We start from the raw sequence: 18,535 nt of genomic DNA on the forward strand, positions 1-18,535 counted from the left end.
TTAATTTGTAATAGATTCTTTTGTTGTTTGAAACTTGTATAAATCAGATTAGATAGTTTCTGATTGTTGTTTTAAGATTAGACTAGGTTGTTGTTAGTGGCAGATCTTCGATCAATATTTTTGGATGTCAAAATTTTGGTTGAATTACTCTTTTGGTCCATTTTTTGTTAAAAAATGTCAAGTTGGTCTTCTAGTTTTTTTAGTCTCAATTTGGTCCGATTTTTTTAAAAATTGATGCAATTTGCTTATTTTTATTAAATTTCTTGAAGCGGAGCAAGGATTTTTCATCATGATTGACTCTAAGATTATGTCAGTTACACCAACAAAACAAATCATCCTTATTCACAACTTCAATTTTGATTAAAAAACCTTGATCTGATTTAGAAAATTTAACGAAAAATGACCAAATTGCATCATTTTTTCAAAAACCGATATCAAATTGGGACTAAAAAAACTAAAGGACTAACTTCACATTTTTGAATGAACCGGTAAAAATATTGTATTTACTTTTTTTAAGATAATAAGAAGTAATAAAATTATAATTATTGTTATCATTATAATTATAAAATAAATACAAATAATTTTTATAATTTTATTATGATTAATTTACATATATAATGGTTAAGTTTCAAATAAAAACAGTCAAATAAAAAATGATTAAATTAAATAAGTGATCACTTAAAAGATAATGTTAATAAAATAATTAGTTTTATTTTTAAAAATATTAAAAGGTAAAATTGAAAATGTGAAAAACAAAAAAAAAAGAATAGAAATATATTAAATATAGATATATAAAAAATTTTTAAAATATCAAATATATTAAAATATTAATTTTAAATATATATTTAAAATTATATATTAATTAAATTACATAGATATAAAAATTGTGGGGGGCATGCCCCTATGTGCCTTCAAAGGTTCCTTCTTGTTATTATTGTCTTGGTTTTGTTGTTTTTAGCTAAGTTTCTTCGGTTCATACTGTCATATGTTAGATTTCATGCTTTCTTAAGTAGATAGGAATATAGTTAGCTTAGTTTATGATTTTAAAGTTGTGTGAAGGGTTACTTTTCAGTTTTTAGTTTATTGCACTCCATAGTTTTCCTTAGTCTAACATACATTTCTTAAGTTTAAATAGGTCATTTTTGTAGTTTTTGTTGTTCGTAGTAGATAGACCAGTTTCTAGTGCTCTTTTGTCATTTAGAACTTGTTTGCATAGTTAATTTTCTGTGTTCACAAGTTTTAGCATGAGAATTTATATTAAGTTGCATGAAAACGTAATTTTGACAGCTTTGAACTCCTTTGTTTGTCTGGTCAATAATTTCCTCCATAGTGATCCAATTAAAGTGATTCTTGTTGCAATGGATTCCCGACTCCATTACCTTTGATTTGAATGCTAAAATGTAATATTTGGAGCACTATGGTAGTTGCAGTTTGATTTCGAAGTTGGCAGACAGTGTGTGGAGTTGATTCTTTAATGCATCATGAGGTCTTCATATATCAGATTTTAATTCTTTTGCTGTTTTTGACTTAGTTTAGTTTTTGTCTTACTTTTACCTTTTAGAATGTGTCTAGGTAGCTGATTAGTATTTCTAATAGCTAGATTAGTACAGTTTTCAGTTTTAACGTTTCTAGCCATTTTAGTTCATTTTTATTAGGTTCCATTAGGCAGATTTTAGTTCTCTAGTTGTTTTTGAGTTGTGATATGTTTTCCATCTTTCATTTGCTTTCTAAAAGTTGTCCAAGTAGTTTGTAGCAGTTTCTTACAATAGTTTGATTCAGTTTTAAAATTCTACAGTTTTTAGCCTAATTGGTGCTAATTTTTCTCCTAGGTAGCTAAATTTTGAGTTGTAGTTAAGTTTAGTTGTTTGAGCTGTCTTTTAGTTACATTTTGCTATTAGAAACTTGTCAAGATAGTTAGATTACACTTCCATAAGTTAGCTTAGTACATGCATATACATTTGGGTAGACTAGTCTTAGTTTTAGGTAGTTATTTTTAGAATCCCTTTTAGGAAGTAAGTTCTGAGTTAGATTTAGGTATTCTTTAGTCATTTTAAGGTAGTTTAGGTAGTGTCTTCACAATTTACTCATCCTTTAGCATAATCTTAGTTTTGGCCTAGTTTTTGGGTATTTTTAGAGGTTTGGGCAGTGAGATTTGAGTTTTAGGTAGAATTTTAGTTTTTGGTTGTTCCTTAAGTTTCTTTGGTTATTTTAAGCTTGTTGAGTAGGCTCTTAGTTATGTTTTTACCAGTTTACACAGTAGTGCATTTTTCTCTCTTTTCTAGCCTAGCTTTGCTTTGTATGTGTTTGTAGATGGTCTAGCTAGAGTGAATGAACATTTCAATCATTTCTTCTATTCCAATAATTGATTCAAGTATGTTTTTACATGAAAAGTGTGTGGCATGAACAATCTTGACCAATATAACCATGGAGAGAATTGAGCCTAAAATTTCATTCTTGCGTGTGCATTTATTCATGAAAGTGGCATTCTAGGCTTTGCTTTGTTACTCTACTAGTATTTTAACCCGTGCAACGCACGGGATATCGAATTTTAAAATTAAAAGTTACAGTATATTTATTAAATTAATTTGAAATTATAAAAATATAATTAAATTTAATATAAATTTTATTTTATAAAATTCAATAATAATATTTTAATTGATTTTATAATAAAAATGTATTTAAGTTATTTATATATATTTTTAATAAAATGTATTATATATAATTATTTTAAATAATATATTAAGATTTAGATAATTAAAATTAAGAATTCAAATTTAATTTTGAATGAAATATTGAGTAAAAAATGTAGAAAAATATAATAGTTGTTTCTCTAATAATAAAAATGATAGACAATATAGAAATTGTTGAGTAGACTTAATAAAGATACAAACATTAGACAATACAAAAAATGTGAAGAGTAAGCGATATAAAGCTACAAATGATAGATCGTGCATATAAATGTAATGTTTAGTTAGTCAGATAGTACTCAATCTCTTCAGATGTGTCAGTTTGGTACTCACTTTTAAAAATGTGTCAATCGAATCCCAACTTTTGAAAAAATGTCTCAATTAGGTTCCTTTCACTCTTGTAAGTCGTTTTAAATATCGATATCATTAATGGCGTTAATATTTTTTTCTCAAAGGGACCTGATTGAGACATATTTTCCAAAGTTAGGACCCAATTGACACCTTTGTAAAAGTGGGTATGAAACTGACATATCCAAACAAAAGTGAGTATTATCCGACTAATTACACCTAAATATAAATAGTAGATTCTTTAAAGATACAAATGTTAGACTGCAAACAAAATATAAATAGTAAACAATCAAAACTTACAAAATGTAGACTATGTAGACAAATATAAATAGTACACTATGCAAAAATACAAAGGTTAGACATTGATAGACTTTTCTATTGAAGTCCTTTTTTTACAATTTTTTTGGATTTTAAATTTCAAATTTTAACTTTGCTCCCATATTTCATAGCTTTTGAAATTTAGAATTTAAATTCAAACTTTATTACTATATATTTTGAATTTCAAATTTGACAATATATATCCTAATTTAGAAAAAAAATATTGAAATCGACATTATTAGTGATTTTTATATCTTTAAAAATTTTAAGAATGTATAAATTTAACTTGTAATGATATACCAATGTCTATGTTATAAAAATTATTTTTTAAATTATTGTTTAAGTTTGTGTAAAATGTCAAAAAATATGTGAAAAATATTTAAAAATATTTAAAAATTCATATTTAAATTTTACAATTATTTATTTATTATTTTACACTATATTTTAATTATTTTTACTATTATTATTATATTAGGACTAATATGTTAATATATTATTATATTATTAAGAACCATAGATCTTTTGTTCCTAAATATTATATTACTTGTTTATTTTCTATATCATATTTTTAACTTTTATTGTTTTTAATTGTGAATATTAATGTATTTCCATTAAATTTTTTTAATTTATCATTTTTCCATTTTGATAATATATAAAATACGAACCTTTCTTATAAGTTAAAAATATTTGAAAGTTGTTTAGAGACATTATAAGAATCTATTGAAAAACCTACGCTATTTTACAATTTTTTTTAATGTTAAAATTTAAATTTTATTGGTATATTTTTTGTTTAATTAATCAAATAGTACCACTTTCATTCTAAAGTTTCAGTTTGGTAATTGCTTTTAGAGAAAATGTTACTGTATATACTTCGAATTCCAATTTTCACAATATATGAATTTTAATCTTGCAATAATATTGAAATTGAAATAGTTAATTATTTCCATATCTTTAAAAGTTTAAAAAATTTATAATTTATAATTTTTACCTTATATTTTAATTATATTAATATTATTATATTTTATATTTACATTGTTACATATTATTATATTTTATAATACATTATTATATCATGGGTCATCAAATTTTTTGAATATTTGAATTTATATATTTTTATCAGAAATATTCAAGTATTTATTACAAAAATTAACTTTTTGTATATATTTTTCATTTTAAATGTTAAATTTAATTTTTTTTTATCACATTCTATTTCTTTTACTGTCCGTTACGATTTCAAATTTGAATCCAAAATTTATTAGTATTATTATATGTATTATGATTAATTTTTCACAACTTAAAAACGATATTATTTTCAATGAATTAATTTTGAAATTTATTCTAAAAACACACGGAAGGAATATATTACCTAATATTATCTACTGCTTGATGTTTACAAAAATCAACTATAAGAAAAGTTCAGTTTCGAAGGACATTAAATGAAAAAAAATAGTTTCCAATGTAAATTCAATGTGATGTAATATTATATAAAAATATAAAATGATAATATTACATTAATCCTACATAAATATAAATTTATTCTTAAATTAATATTTAAATTTAATCATAAATTGATATAAAGTTAAGAATACAACCATAATCAGTATTATTAGATCAATCAGTTTTCAAACACATTAATAGAAGAAGATTTTGGTTTCCAATGCAATATTTTAAAACCATAATTGATATAAAGTTAAGAATACAACCATAATAAGTAATATTAGATCAATCGGTTTTCAAGCATATTAATAGAAGAAGATTTTGCATTTTGTATTAATCATTAGCGATAAATAAAGAAGCATATAACATCTCAAAAAACAACATGATGATATAAAATTTTTATATTTTTTATATACTTAAAATTGATAAATAATATTTTTCGTGAATGTCTTAAACTCTAATTATGTGTTTGATTGATACTTCATGATTCATTGAGTTCCACAAATCATGATTGTTGTTGTTCATAATAAATAGTCATAATTCAAAATGAAAAATTCTTGGAAGACGAAAAGTTTTCCATTTATTCTGTATATTTTTTACATGTATATTGAAAGACGTAAGTGTTGATTAATAAAGTTTATTCAATAAGCTACGTTAAAATTTAAGAAGATTTTTGAAAACTGTATAAAGCTCTCTTAAAAAGGTAGGTAGATTTTTAAAATATTTTCCATTTAAAATTTTAATACAATAAATTCATATATAACATTGCAATGAGAAACACAAAAAGTTGTTGGTTTCTAATATTTAATGTTATTTAATGATAAAGACATTCATCTTTGAGAAGCCGTAAAAATATATCTTGGAAGTAGGTTGGAAGAAACTGAAAAGTTCTTTAAGAGGTTGAAAAAATATAGCTTGGAAGTAGTGTTGGAAAAAACTGGAAAATTGTTTTAATTCTTAACATCTTTATATTTTTGGAAGATGAAAAGTAGATTTTAAAAAATATAAATATATTTTTCAGTAAGCTAAGTAAAAAAAACAAAGTCTTAATTTTTAATTTGGTAATTAAATATATTTAAGGTAACTAATTTAAAGAAACTATTAACTGATCAGATTTTAAGAAAAGTGTAATATGTAATGACTATTTTTAAAATAAATTAATAAAATACATAATTTTTCTGTAGAAGAGGAGAAAATATTAATACTTATATAAAAAATATTTGTTAGTTACAAATCTTTCTTCTACTTTGAACTTTTTAAAAGTCTATGTTATCATTAATGAGACAAATTCATGGAGTCAGAACTTTATTTTAATTTTGTTTGTTCAAAAATTTAAAAAATTGGATTATGCCTTTATAATTTGTATTTATTATAAAAATAAAATGTAGTTTATGATTTGCATTTACTTCACTATAAAAATTCTGAAATAGTAAATATTATTTTATCAAATAAGATTTAATATTATATTTTAAAGTATTCACTCTCGATTCTACAAAACATTTCAGTCATGTAATATTCGTAAATTCCACACAAAATCCTAATTAATTTATTATATTACGTTCTTTAATTAGATTTATTTTATAAAAATTAGCTACCATCTCCAAGAAACTCTAAAGTTGTTATTTTATCATATTTACTTCAAAATATTAATTATGAAGACCACCAATGATGTATATTTTGGGACAATGCCATTAGAACTCAAAACAATATTGTTAGCTTTGCAATTGTATATAATTATATATTAGATTATATACTATTAGAGATTTTGGTCATTCAAAATGACTTTTACTCTATGGGAATGTGAGAAGATTTTTGGACCCCGTATAAAAGTTTTTCAAGAAGGTATGTAGATTTTTTAAAATATTTTCCATTTAAAATTATAATACAATAAATTCAAATATAACATTGTATTGAGACACTAAAAAAGTTGTTGGTTTCTTCATAATTAATGCTAATTTAAATTGATTATAAAAATGTGTTGGAAGAGACAAATTTTTATTTTGAAAGTAGTGTTGAAAGAAACTGAAAATTTGTTTTTATTCTCCTCAACATCTTTTAATTTCTGGAAGATGAAAAGTATTTTTTGAAAAGTATTAACAGCATATCTAGCAAGTCAAGTAAAAAAAAGTTTTAATTTTTAATTTGGTAAATAAATGTATTTAAAGTAAATAATTTTATTTGCATTTTTTATTAATAAGAAATTATTAATTAATCAGATTCAAAAAACTGTAATATGTAATATTATTTTTAAAACAAAAATTAAAAAAATAACTAATTTTGTCTATAAAAAAGGAGAAACTATTAATATTTATATAAAAATATTTGGTAGTTATCATTATGTATTCTTTTAATTTTAAATTATAAATATTTTTTGTACTCTGAAATTTTTAAGACGTGGGACTGGAATGAGGAAGCAAACAAATATATTTCATTCATGGATTTAACTTATTAAACTTTAATAAATATTTATTGAAGCATGAGCTTTATTTCAATTTTGTTTGTTGAAAAATTTAGAAAATTTAGATTTTACCTCGATTTGCATTTATTTTAAAAATAAATTGTAACTTATGATTTTCATTTACTTCACTATTATAATTCTTAAACAGTAAATATTATTATATCAAATAACATGAAAATTATATTTGAAAGTATTCACTCTCAAAACTACGAAACATTTCAGTAAATATCATGTAATATTTTGTAAATTCCACACCAAATCCTAATTAATTTATTGTATTACCATTTTTAGTTTAATTTATTTTAAAAATAATAGTTACTTTCTCTAAAAAACTTTGTAAAGGTTCCTAAAATGTCATCTTATGACACTTACTGCTCCAAAACATTAATTATGAAGACCACTAATTATGTTTTTTTGGGACATGACACTCTCTTACTATAATAAATGAATGTTGTATATTCCAATACATGTTTGGAAATCTGATCTACACATATGAACCCATATGAGTATCCTTGAAAGAAGATAAGTTGTAAATTGTAGACGTAGCAGCGATCTTTGAGTGTGAAGAGAGGTACTGGTAATCAAAGCGTGTTAGTGATAGTAATATTACGTAGAGCAATCATGATTATCGTCTTGAGAAGTGTTGATAACTCTGGACAGTGCAATTAATTTTATCTTGAGAAGTGAAAACCATAATGAAGAGAAATTTAAAAAAATGAAACGCTCATTGGTTGGCGATTTAGTATTTAATATTGGAATATGAAAACATTTAATAATTAAAACGTGTAGCAGATGATATAGCAGTTTAATCCTCATTATCTCGAGCAGTGCGAAATTTAATGCATTTGAATACTGATTGACAGGTTGTCATCATTATCTCGAGCAGTGCAAAATTTAATGCATTTGAATACTGATTGACACGTTGATTTGGAGATAATTCGAACCACTTTTTGAAGGCGTTGGAATACAAAAAGTTTTTTAAACTGTCATTTTAAATTTATTTTTCCATAAAAATTGATCTTAAATTCTTCTGACTATGAAAATGGTGAAAAATATTTTAATTATTTTATAACTTATATTATTTTAATAATAATAATTAATAAGTAATAGTTATTGTATTTCACTAACTTTTAAATTTCCAATTTATATGGAATGGTAATTAATGTTAATTAATTCAATTTCTAATTAAAACTAATTTATATTGACTAAAATGAAGTCGAACAAAATCTAATACAAAAAAGGAAAATACATATAATAAAAGAGAATAAAATATAACTTTTATATTGAGATATATAATAACTGCATACAAAATAAGAGTCCAATTGAAATCTTCTTATATATTGATATATATAAGAAGTTCAAACAAAATTACATACAAAATTTTCAACTTTAATACCAAAAAAATGGATAAAGAACTTTGATATCTCTGCTTGTTCTTTCACTTTCAATTTCAAAAAACAATTCAGGGTGATCCTCAGCAGAGAGTTGATGATCTCCATAGAAAGATCTTAGTTGGTTCCAGCCTTGGGTAATCATTGGAGTGTGAATATCCATGTTGTAAGTAACATGGTGAACATTACTTTGGTAATCAACAACAATCCATTTAGTAGCAAGGTCCTTCCAACAGCGTATTATGAACACTCGGTCGACGTGTCCAAAGTCCTTAAAAGATTAGCAAGTTAAGAATAAAGAAATAAATAAATATAAATAACAAAAATAAATGAGTTTGAATCAAAAAATATACCTGGTCTTTCAAAAACATAGAAATGAATCTGCCAACCATATCTGAAAAAAGTATGGATTGTGGTGTGGGCATGGATTCCATTGCAGGAGAATAGGTTGATGATGAAGTAAAATTGTAAGAGAAGAAAATGGGTAACAGTAGAAAAATCAGATGTCTGACTGTGAATTGGTAAACATAGGGAATATATATATAAAAAGAATAGGAGAAATCATAGCTGTTGGAAGTATCCGTACATACTGGACAGTCTGAACTGGTAAAAGTACAGGATAATAAATACGAATTAAAAAATAATACGTTAAAAAAAAGAATTATGAAGCGTCGTAAAAGTATAAGAAGAATTATTTAATGTAATTTACTAATGTTGATTTTTTTCAGGAAGGGGTATTTAATATTGGAATAGAGTAAAGTTTAGTAATTATAACGTGTGGCAGATGATGGAGCAGTTTATTCATCATTATCTCGAGCAGTGCAAAATTTAATGCGTTTGAATACTGATTGACAGGTTGATTTGGAAAAAATTCGAAGCAGTATTTGAAGGGGTTGGAATACAAAACGTTTTGTAAACGAAATGGTTTTGATGGAGTAAACGGTGATTGGAAAAATGTGAAGAACTTTTTCAAAAATTTCCGAATAAAGTCAAAAATTAGGTAAAAATAAAGAGATTTGGTGATACAGTGTATTATTAAAAAATACCATTAACGAAAAAAAATGACACAAACAGAGTTTAAGGTAGAAAAATGAAGAAGATGAAGGGTTTGCTTGTAAAAGGTGGAAAAATACAGATAAATTGGTAAAGAAAAAGGTATTTTGATACAAATTACTTACCAGTTAAGTTGTATAGCGAAAAAGACTCGTGCATGACTTTGAAATCTTGATTTGAAGCCTGTATCCAGAAGAAAAACAGTTAGATCAAGGTAGATAAACAGAAAAAATAGTTAGATTAACTCTTTTTGGTGTAGAACTTTGAAAAAATATAGTGTATGATGAACTCTTTGAAAAATGTCCAAATAAAAACGTAAATCGGGTAATAATAAAGAGATCTGCTGATAAAATGCATTATTAAAAAAATACCACGAACGAAAAAAAAATGACACCAAGAGAGTTGAAGGTAGAAAAATGAAGAAGTTGAACGGGTTGCTTGTAAAAGGTGGAAAAATACAGATAAATTGGTAAATAAAAAGGTAGATTTTGATACAAATTACTTACCAGTTAAGTTGTACAGCGAAAAAGACTCTTGAATCAGTTTGAAATCTTGATTTGAAGCCTGTAAACAGAAGAAAAATATAAGAAACAGTTAGATCAAAGTACATAAACGCCAAAAATAGTTAGATAATTTTTTTTTATAAACCTGATGTTAAATCTGTCGCAGTGAACCATATTAGACATGTAGCAATCCTAGAAAATACCATCATCGGAAAAAAATAGTTAGATCTGAGAAAATAAAAGAAGAATATGAGTTGTTCGCTTGAGAAAGGTCAAAATGAAAACGAAATCTGCGTAATAAAACCATATGTCTCAGTGAACCATATTAGTTCTGTACAAAAACGAAACAAATAGTTAGATCTGACAAAATATAAGAAGAAAATGAGTTGTTTGGTTGAGAAAATTCAAAATAAAATCGACTTCTGGGTTTAAACCTGTAAAAAAATGCATAAAAAAGTTAGATCTGACAAAATATAAGAAGAAAAATAGATGTTCGCTTGAGAAAACTCAAAATAAAAACGACTTTTGGGTTTAAACCTGTAAAAAAACGCACGAAAGAGATAGATCTGACAAAAAATAAGAAGAAAATGAGTTGTTCACTTTAGAAAACTCAAAATAAAATCGACTTTTGTGTTCTTACCTGTAAAAAAGCGCATGAAAAAAGTTAGATCTGACAAAATATAAGAAGAAATGAGTTGTTCGCTTGAGAAACTCAAAATAAAATCGACTTCTGGGTTCTTACCTGTAAAAAAACGCATGAAAAAGTTAGATCTGACAAAATATAAGAAGAAAATGAGATGCTTGCTTGAGAAAAATCAAAATAAATACGACTTCTGGGTTTAAACCTGTAAAAAAACGCATGAAAAAGTTAGATCTGACAAATATAAGAAGAAAAATAGATATCCACAAAAAAAATGGACAGATGAACGACAAATCTCAGATGCATGTCTTTGTAAGCGTCAGTTGAAGCCTGTAAAGAAAAAAAAAATGATGAACAGAAGAAGATGAACAGAACAAAGCTCAGAAAAAAATATAAACCATCTCCATAGTCGTTTTTTTGCGATTTAAACACAACTCGATGAAAAGAAGAAGATGAACAGAAGAAGATGTTAGAGAAGAAGCTAAGAAAGGTAGAGAAACCATGATGAACACAGAGAAACAAAGACAGAGAGAGAAAGAAGTGAGAAGGCGGTGCCAGAGAGAATGAGAAAGAGAGAGAAAGAAGAAAGAAGGCGGTCGCAGAAAGAATGAGAAAGAGAGAGAAAGAATTGAGAAAGAGAAGGTGAGAAGACTGAGGAAGAGAGAGAAAGAAGTTTTAATTAAAACTTTCGGTTTTCAATTTCTTTTCCATTTTTTTTTCAGACTTCAAAATGCTGAGAGATTGACACATCAGCGTTTTTACCTTTTGTAGATAAAAATTTGAATTGAGAAGTAGGTCAGATATATTATTCAATTGAAAATCTTGCCTTTTGTTAGTTCCCAATTGTATATAGTATTAGATATAACTGATCATGGAATGTGATTTGTTTATATGATTTAGGCCATTTTTTATGCAACCACTTGCCAAATAAAGCCTGTCCTAAAAAATCACCATTGCACCCTCATTTTGAGCTAGATTTTACCTTTTTTCTTGAGAAAATAAGATCCTGGCAGCAACTAGCCATTTTCCCTGAAAAACCAAGTTTCTATCTTGGGATGTGTTGTAGAATAGTGTTGAGTTCGAGTGTGGGGATGTGTGATCTTTGAAGGTGCAAAAATATGAGAAAAGAGTGGCTAGAACAATGCAAAGCTGGAACAACAATGTAAAACTGGAACAATAGTGAAAAGTTGGATCCAAATAAAAAAATAAGAGGGAACACGATTGGAATAGAGTTGGAAAAGAAAAAAGTGTGAACAACAAGGAAGTGAGTGAGAAAATTGTTGGAGCACATTGCACATGAAAACAGTTTATACACTTGAACTCATCATTCTCCACCCTCATTCCTTTCACCTTTTAGGATTTAAGCCTTGCTTACCTTTCATACACCACACCCTTAGCCTAATTTCATTATATGCCATTGAATAAGTCCTTTTGATCTTCAAAGTGAATTCATTTGATCGATATTGTTTAGGAACTTTGCAAAGCACAAGAGTGTTCAGTGGATTGGATTGTGAGAGAAATATGAGCCAATACACTTGAGTGAAGAGTGGAAACACTACCTATAAGGTTGGATCTGATTTTGCCACTACATTTTGATTGTTCTCTACTTGAATTCTTTGTTTGGAGTTATTTTTTATGATGGCATGATGGAGTCGACATCGTACAGATTTGTCAGAATTTGATCCAATCGGCCTCCAATCGTCGATCTAGGCATAGATGATAGATAGAAACAACGGAAGACTGAAAAATAACCAAGCTTCGTTTATGGAACTTGGGATCTCACCTGTGAGGCCACTCTAGGGTTTACTCTCGGTGAAGGTGAGCTAAGACAAAAGGGGGTTAAAATCACACTCTCATTTATCAAAGCTAACCATTACAAGAGGTTGGCCTGCCTTTTATAGGTGAACAAGGCAGCCGAGAAAGAAAACAAATGAAAGAAAAGATGGAATGTCGTCTAACAATAATCTAACAACGAGAGATGAAAAGGGTTGGTTGTCCATCAACTACTACAAACCCTACACACTAAGGGTGGACTGTGTTTGAGTGGCAGGAACAAACCCTAGCAAAGGCTTAGAATACGTGATGAAGAACCCTAACAGTTGAGAAGGTCTGCGTGACAAGAGAATAGGTGGAAGGACGCGTGAATAAAACCTTGTTGAGACGCTTGTGATGCATTGGCTTCAAATAGGTTGTCTTTGACGTGGATGAAATTGGGCTGCTACTTGCAGGCCTAATTAAGTTGCCGCTTGTAGATTGGCGCTGGAATGAGTGTAATGATTTCCTTGAATGGTAGTGTGAAAAAATGGCTTGGAAAATGGGCTGCATTTAATAAAACCCCAATTTAGAACAAATAATTATTTATTTAAAAACAAAACAATAATAAACTAAATAGGCCTAGCCAATGGCCCAAGCTATAAGCCTTGGGGTGAATTCATCATGGCATGTTTTGAAACTTGAACTAGATTGTTTTTCCAGTATGTGCAGGTTAGAGTTAGGATTTTTGGGCGAACTTTTTGATATAGCTTTGTGAAGCTTGATTTGTAGGTTTCTAGAAGTGTTGGTAGCTTTTCATTACATCGCCCAAGAGTGCAATGGTCTTAAGTGTGGGGATGTGATAAGTAGAATTCGATGTGACTAACATTTAACAAAAATGAGGACATGATTTAAGTGTGTCTTGAAGCTATCTTGATTAGGCATTACAGTTCTAGTGAAGTGATAAATCCCTTATCTCTAGAGTTTTTCTTAGCCAATTGCATTGTTTTTTGTAAGCTTAAGAGGTTAATTAAGAGTTATTAGCTTATAATTAGTTTAGTTAGGTTTCTAGTCTAGTTTTACAAAAATAGCTCAATTAGGTGTTTTTAATGCATTTTTAGTGTTGAGAATAGACAAAATTGGGTTTGAGATTTATCTCCCTTGTGTAAACCACACATAGGGTAATCTATTTATAATAGAGAGAGGTACAATTAAAAAAAAGTAACTAAAAATAAATAGAGTAAATAGAAGATGTTTTTTGATATTGTGATTAACAATATCTAATTATATATCTTAACAATATCAAATAATATCTAAACAATATCTAACACTCCCCGTCAAGCTGGAGCATACAAATCGTATGTGTCAAGCTTATTACAAATATAATCAATTCTAGGCCCTCGTAAAGACTTGGTAAAAATATTTACTAACTGATCACTTGAGCTAACAAATGCAGTCTTGATGTCTCCAGACATAATCTTTTCTCGAATGAAATGACAATCAATCTCAATGTGTTTGGTATTCTCATGAAAGACAGGATTAGAGCTAATATGAATAACAACCTAATTGTCACTCACAAGTGTCACTTGAGTGGCATCTCCGAATTGTAACTCTCTAAGCAATTGCTTGAGCTAAACAAGTTCATAAGATGCTAAGCCCATAGCTCTATATTCTGCTTCTGCACTAGATCTTGCCACAACACTCTATTTCTTACTTTTCCACAAGATCAAGTTACCACCAATGGAGACACAATACCCAGATGTATATCTTTTATCAGAAAGAGATCTTGCCCAATCAGCATCTGAATAACAAACAACTCTTTTATGGTTATTAGAACCATATAAAAATCCTTTTCCAAAAGATCCTTTAATATACTTCAAGATACGAATAACTGCATTCCGATGATCTTCACATGGGTAATTAAGAAACTGGCTTACCACATTGAATGCAAAGGAAATGTTAGGATGAGTAACTGTAAGATAATTCAATTTCCCAACCAATCTTCTAGACTGCTCAAGATCATATATAAGCTCCCCCTAAATTGGTAGAAGTTTAGTATTAGGATCCATAGGTGTATCAACATACTTTGAACTATGATGAGGTTTTATTAATAGTCCTGTTATCATAAAGTGTACTGTGTCATTGTAGTATAAAGTCGTCTCCACATGGACTTGTAAAGGTTTAGTAACAACTCGATCATAACTATTTTACTCTTAAGATTCAAGTTTTAACAAGTAAGTTTATGAGTCAAATATCGAATTAGAGGACACGGTTGATTGCTCTTGTTTCCCTTTCTCATATGATTACAATTACCCCTTTTTATCTCGCACTGTTCAAAACAATTGCTTTGGAAGCACTCTCTTTGGTAGATCTAGATGCATCTTTGTTATTTAGAACCTAAGGAATTTAAACCCAAGGTGATCTCTCAACTCTTAGATACTTAAACCCCTGCATTATTGCTTGAGCCTTTTCCCCCACCCAACATCCCCTCTGGATACTTAATTTAGCACCAGTACAAGTCTAGCAACCTTGTTGGACCATAATTCAAACTAGTTTCTCAACTTAGTTTAAACTAGTTAAATGATCACAATTTATTTAATTAACTTGCAGCAAATTGATCTCAAACAATAAGAAATGATATAGAAGATAAATGCATCATAAAATAAGGAAATGCAATTACAAGCAACCTTGCCTCTTGGTGTCTTAGCTACTCACGATGAATGTAGATCTTCTCAATTTACAACTTTCCATTTATTTTCTCCCTATACAATTGATCTATGGATTTTTTAAAGAGTAAGAACACAAGAGAGACCTATTCTATACAAAGTTGCTGCTCTAACAGAAGAAGGGGCCACTGTTTTATAGCCTGGTATAGGCGTTGCTCAACCGGTTTCCCAAGCTCAGCCATACAATCTTCATGTCCTAGATTTCTTCTTGTTTGAGGTTAGTCCAAGTTCAAACTAGTGTGAAGATTCTTTTGTCATTGAGCTTATTGAGTTCTTTTTACTTCTAATCCCCTTTCAAGTTTATGGCTAAACAACTTTCCTTCAACTTAGAAGTATGACTTTAGACTGTGTTATGCATCTTCAACTAATGTGGCTGAACTGGATTGGTGTGGTTCAACCACTCGTCACCTATTTCCTTATTTTTCTGCAAAAGAGTGACACATAATTTAAGATTTCTCATTTGTCATCCAAAAAGTGTGGATCATGATGTTTGAGCAGAAGGAGACATGTTTTCTTGAGAAAAGTGTTTTTCCACCTAAGATAAGTGTCTAATTTGATATGAAAAATGGATGTTATGTAGACACTTATCAAACTCACCAACCCAGTTTCCTCCAATATATCCATGACATACTTCCTCTGAATATAAAAAATATCATCATTGGATTGTGCCACCTCAATACCCTAGAAATATCTAAGTTTACTAAGATCTTTGGTCTAAAAATGGTGACAAAGATGTTGTTTCAACTGAGAGATACCATGGTTGTCACTCCTTATAAGAACGATGTCATCAACATATACTATCAAGTAAATACATCAAATACCCGAGTGTTGATAAAAGACAAAATTATCTGTTTCACATCGAGTCATACCAAATTATTGAACAACATTGCTAAACTTTCCAAACCAAGGTCTAGGAGACTGTTTTAGGCCATATAGGGATTTGCAAAGACGACATACCATCCCAGAAGACTCCTCTTGAGCAAAAAACCCAGGAGGTTGCTTCATATAAATTTCTTCTTGCAAATCACTAATGCGGAAAGCATTTTTAACATCCAATTGATAAATAGGCCATTGTTAAAGAGCAACCATGACGATAAATAAACAAACAAAAGCCATCTTTGCCACAAGGGAAACAATATCTCCATAACCTTATGTGATCCCAACAACGCTTATAACATGGCCCAACGCCTAAGCATAAATCATGTTGAAGGCCCAATCCATGGCCCACATGCATCTCAAGCCCAAAGTCCACCAAGAGGCCCAATAAAAGGAGCATTCTAAACAAGATCCAAAAGGGCTTCAATTACTCTTTTCATGGGCCAAAGAAGATCTAAAGATATGAAGAGATTGCATGATTGAGCATTAGAATAGCCTTTTAAATTGGGCCCATTGTTTAGGTCTTTCTTTCATAAATAGTAGGCTAAATAAACTTGTTCCTTAGATTTTTTAATTGGGTTAATCCAAGCCCAATAGAGAGGATTGGCCAAGATGTTAGTTTTGAAATGGTTGAAAAGCCAAGAAGGGGGGGTTGAATTGGCTAGTTAAAAATTTAGGCTATCTTTGCAAGTTAAAAACCACATTTAATTGAATCAAATAGATCACTAAGTTAGGATGCAAACAGTACTGAACTGTACACTTTCAACCGATCAAAAATAGAGTTAATCGATTGATTTTACTAAACAGATTTTGTTTTGGTATAATCAACTGATTGAAACAGAAAAACAGTCGACTGAAATACTAGGAAAAATGTAGAAATGAAAATTCGAGTTTTAAACCAAAAACAATGCTCAAGAATGATCAAGACCAGTTCGAAATGATTATACAAACATGCTCAATGCTACAGATGTCATGGAAACATGCAAACACATGAAAAAGATGATTAAAGCACAAGCTCTTTAAACTTTAAAATGAGAATGCAAGAGAGAAAGGTTAGAGAAGAGAGGACACCACGAGATTTTTATACTGGTTCACTCAAACCTGAGCTACATCCAGTTTGTCAAGGCAACCTGAGCTTGACTTTGCACTATTTCAAAATTTTTACAAAGTATCCACCCTTACACTTCCAAAATATGAAAAAACACCACAAAAGACTCTTGAATCACACAAGAATCACACCAGCACAGCAAGAACCCTCTTGCAGACATGGAAAACTACCAGGCACACACACAAAGCTTGAGAAAGATCAAACCTTAGTGGTAGCACAACCCATCCTACCACAAACCACTTTCTCCAAGCTTCAAACCAAGCCAAAAGCTCCAAGAATTGATCCAAGATCAATCTTCAACAGCTGCAACAAGTATGATCACGAAGGAGAGAGTTTCCACAAGTTTCCAGAACAAATCCGTGCTCTAAAATGATCAACAGACCTCTCTTTCGAAAATCACAACTTTTGTAGTCAAACTATTACGAAATTCAGCAGGTTGATTTTCAAATCAATCGATTGAGTTCACTTGACTTAAGTGAAATCGGTCAATTAAAAACTAAATCAACTGATTGAATTTATTGTAGTTTAAGACTACTACAGCCAACCTTTTAACCTGTTAAAAAGCCATTCAACAAATTAAAAGAGACATTTTAACTTGTTGAAAAACCATTCAACAGATTAAAAACACAATAAAGACCAAACTACAACTAATTAATGTTATAAGGTCTACAACATGAGTTACAAACTACAAAAACACTTTCTTAATGATGTAACTACATGGAGAGCACACGTTCCAGCCTTGATTAACATAGTTATCATCAAATCTCTTTTCCTTCATCAATGTAGGCTTCATTCCAATGGTAATGGCTTCAAGATAGTTCAAAAGAGCTTCATTCAATCTTCATCAAATCTTCAAGAAGCAAACCACCTTGGCTTCTCATGTCAACACAAGACACTCTCCTTGCCACATGAAAGGAGTGGCTTCTACCTTGCAAAGAAGTGTCATGCCACTTGTCACACATCCATCATGCACATCCAAAAGCCAAGAAAGAGACTTCTTCTCCAAGCTTGCATCTCTTTTCAAATATAATTTCATATGCATGTGCATTAGTGACGTTCTCTTCTTTAAAAGAGAGTCCTAGAGCACTTTGTAGAGTTTACTCTTGAAATTTCTAATAGAATGTTTGTGTTGAGATCACTCCACTCTTTTATTAGTTTGATAACACCTAAGCTAGAGGTTTACAACATTTCCTCTGGCCACCTTTCACTAGTCTAGTTTCTAGTCTAGTTCTCCTTTC

At 28.9% G+C, this 18,535-nt stretch overlaps 1 long non-coding RNA gene across 1 annotated transcript; it reads right to left on the bottom strand.

The window, feature by feature from the left end:
- Positions 1-8,500: 8,500 nt before the first annotated feature.
- LOC114169456 (uncharacterized) lies at positions 8,501-10,669 on the bottom strand. Its single transcript, XR_014994189.1, has 4 exons — positions 10,341-10,669; positions 10,199-10,256; positions 8,993-9,875; positions 8,501-8,910 (listed from the first exon to the last, which is right to left on the bottom strand). It is a non-coding gene; the product is annotated as an uncharacterized LOC114169456 (long non-coding RNA).
- Positions 10,670-18,535: the final 7,866 nt, after the last annotated feature.

The sequence above is a fragment of the Vigna unguiculata genome, chromosome 4, assembly GCF_037176805.1.
Source record: "Vigna unguiculata cultivar grain cowpea cultivar isolate G323 ecotype 2 chromosome 4, ASM3717680v1, whole genome shotgun sequence".
Classification (NCBI taxonomy): domain Eukaryota; kingdom Viridiplantae; phylum Streptophyta; class Magnoliopsida; order Fabales; family Fabaceae; genus Vigna; species Vigna unguiculata.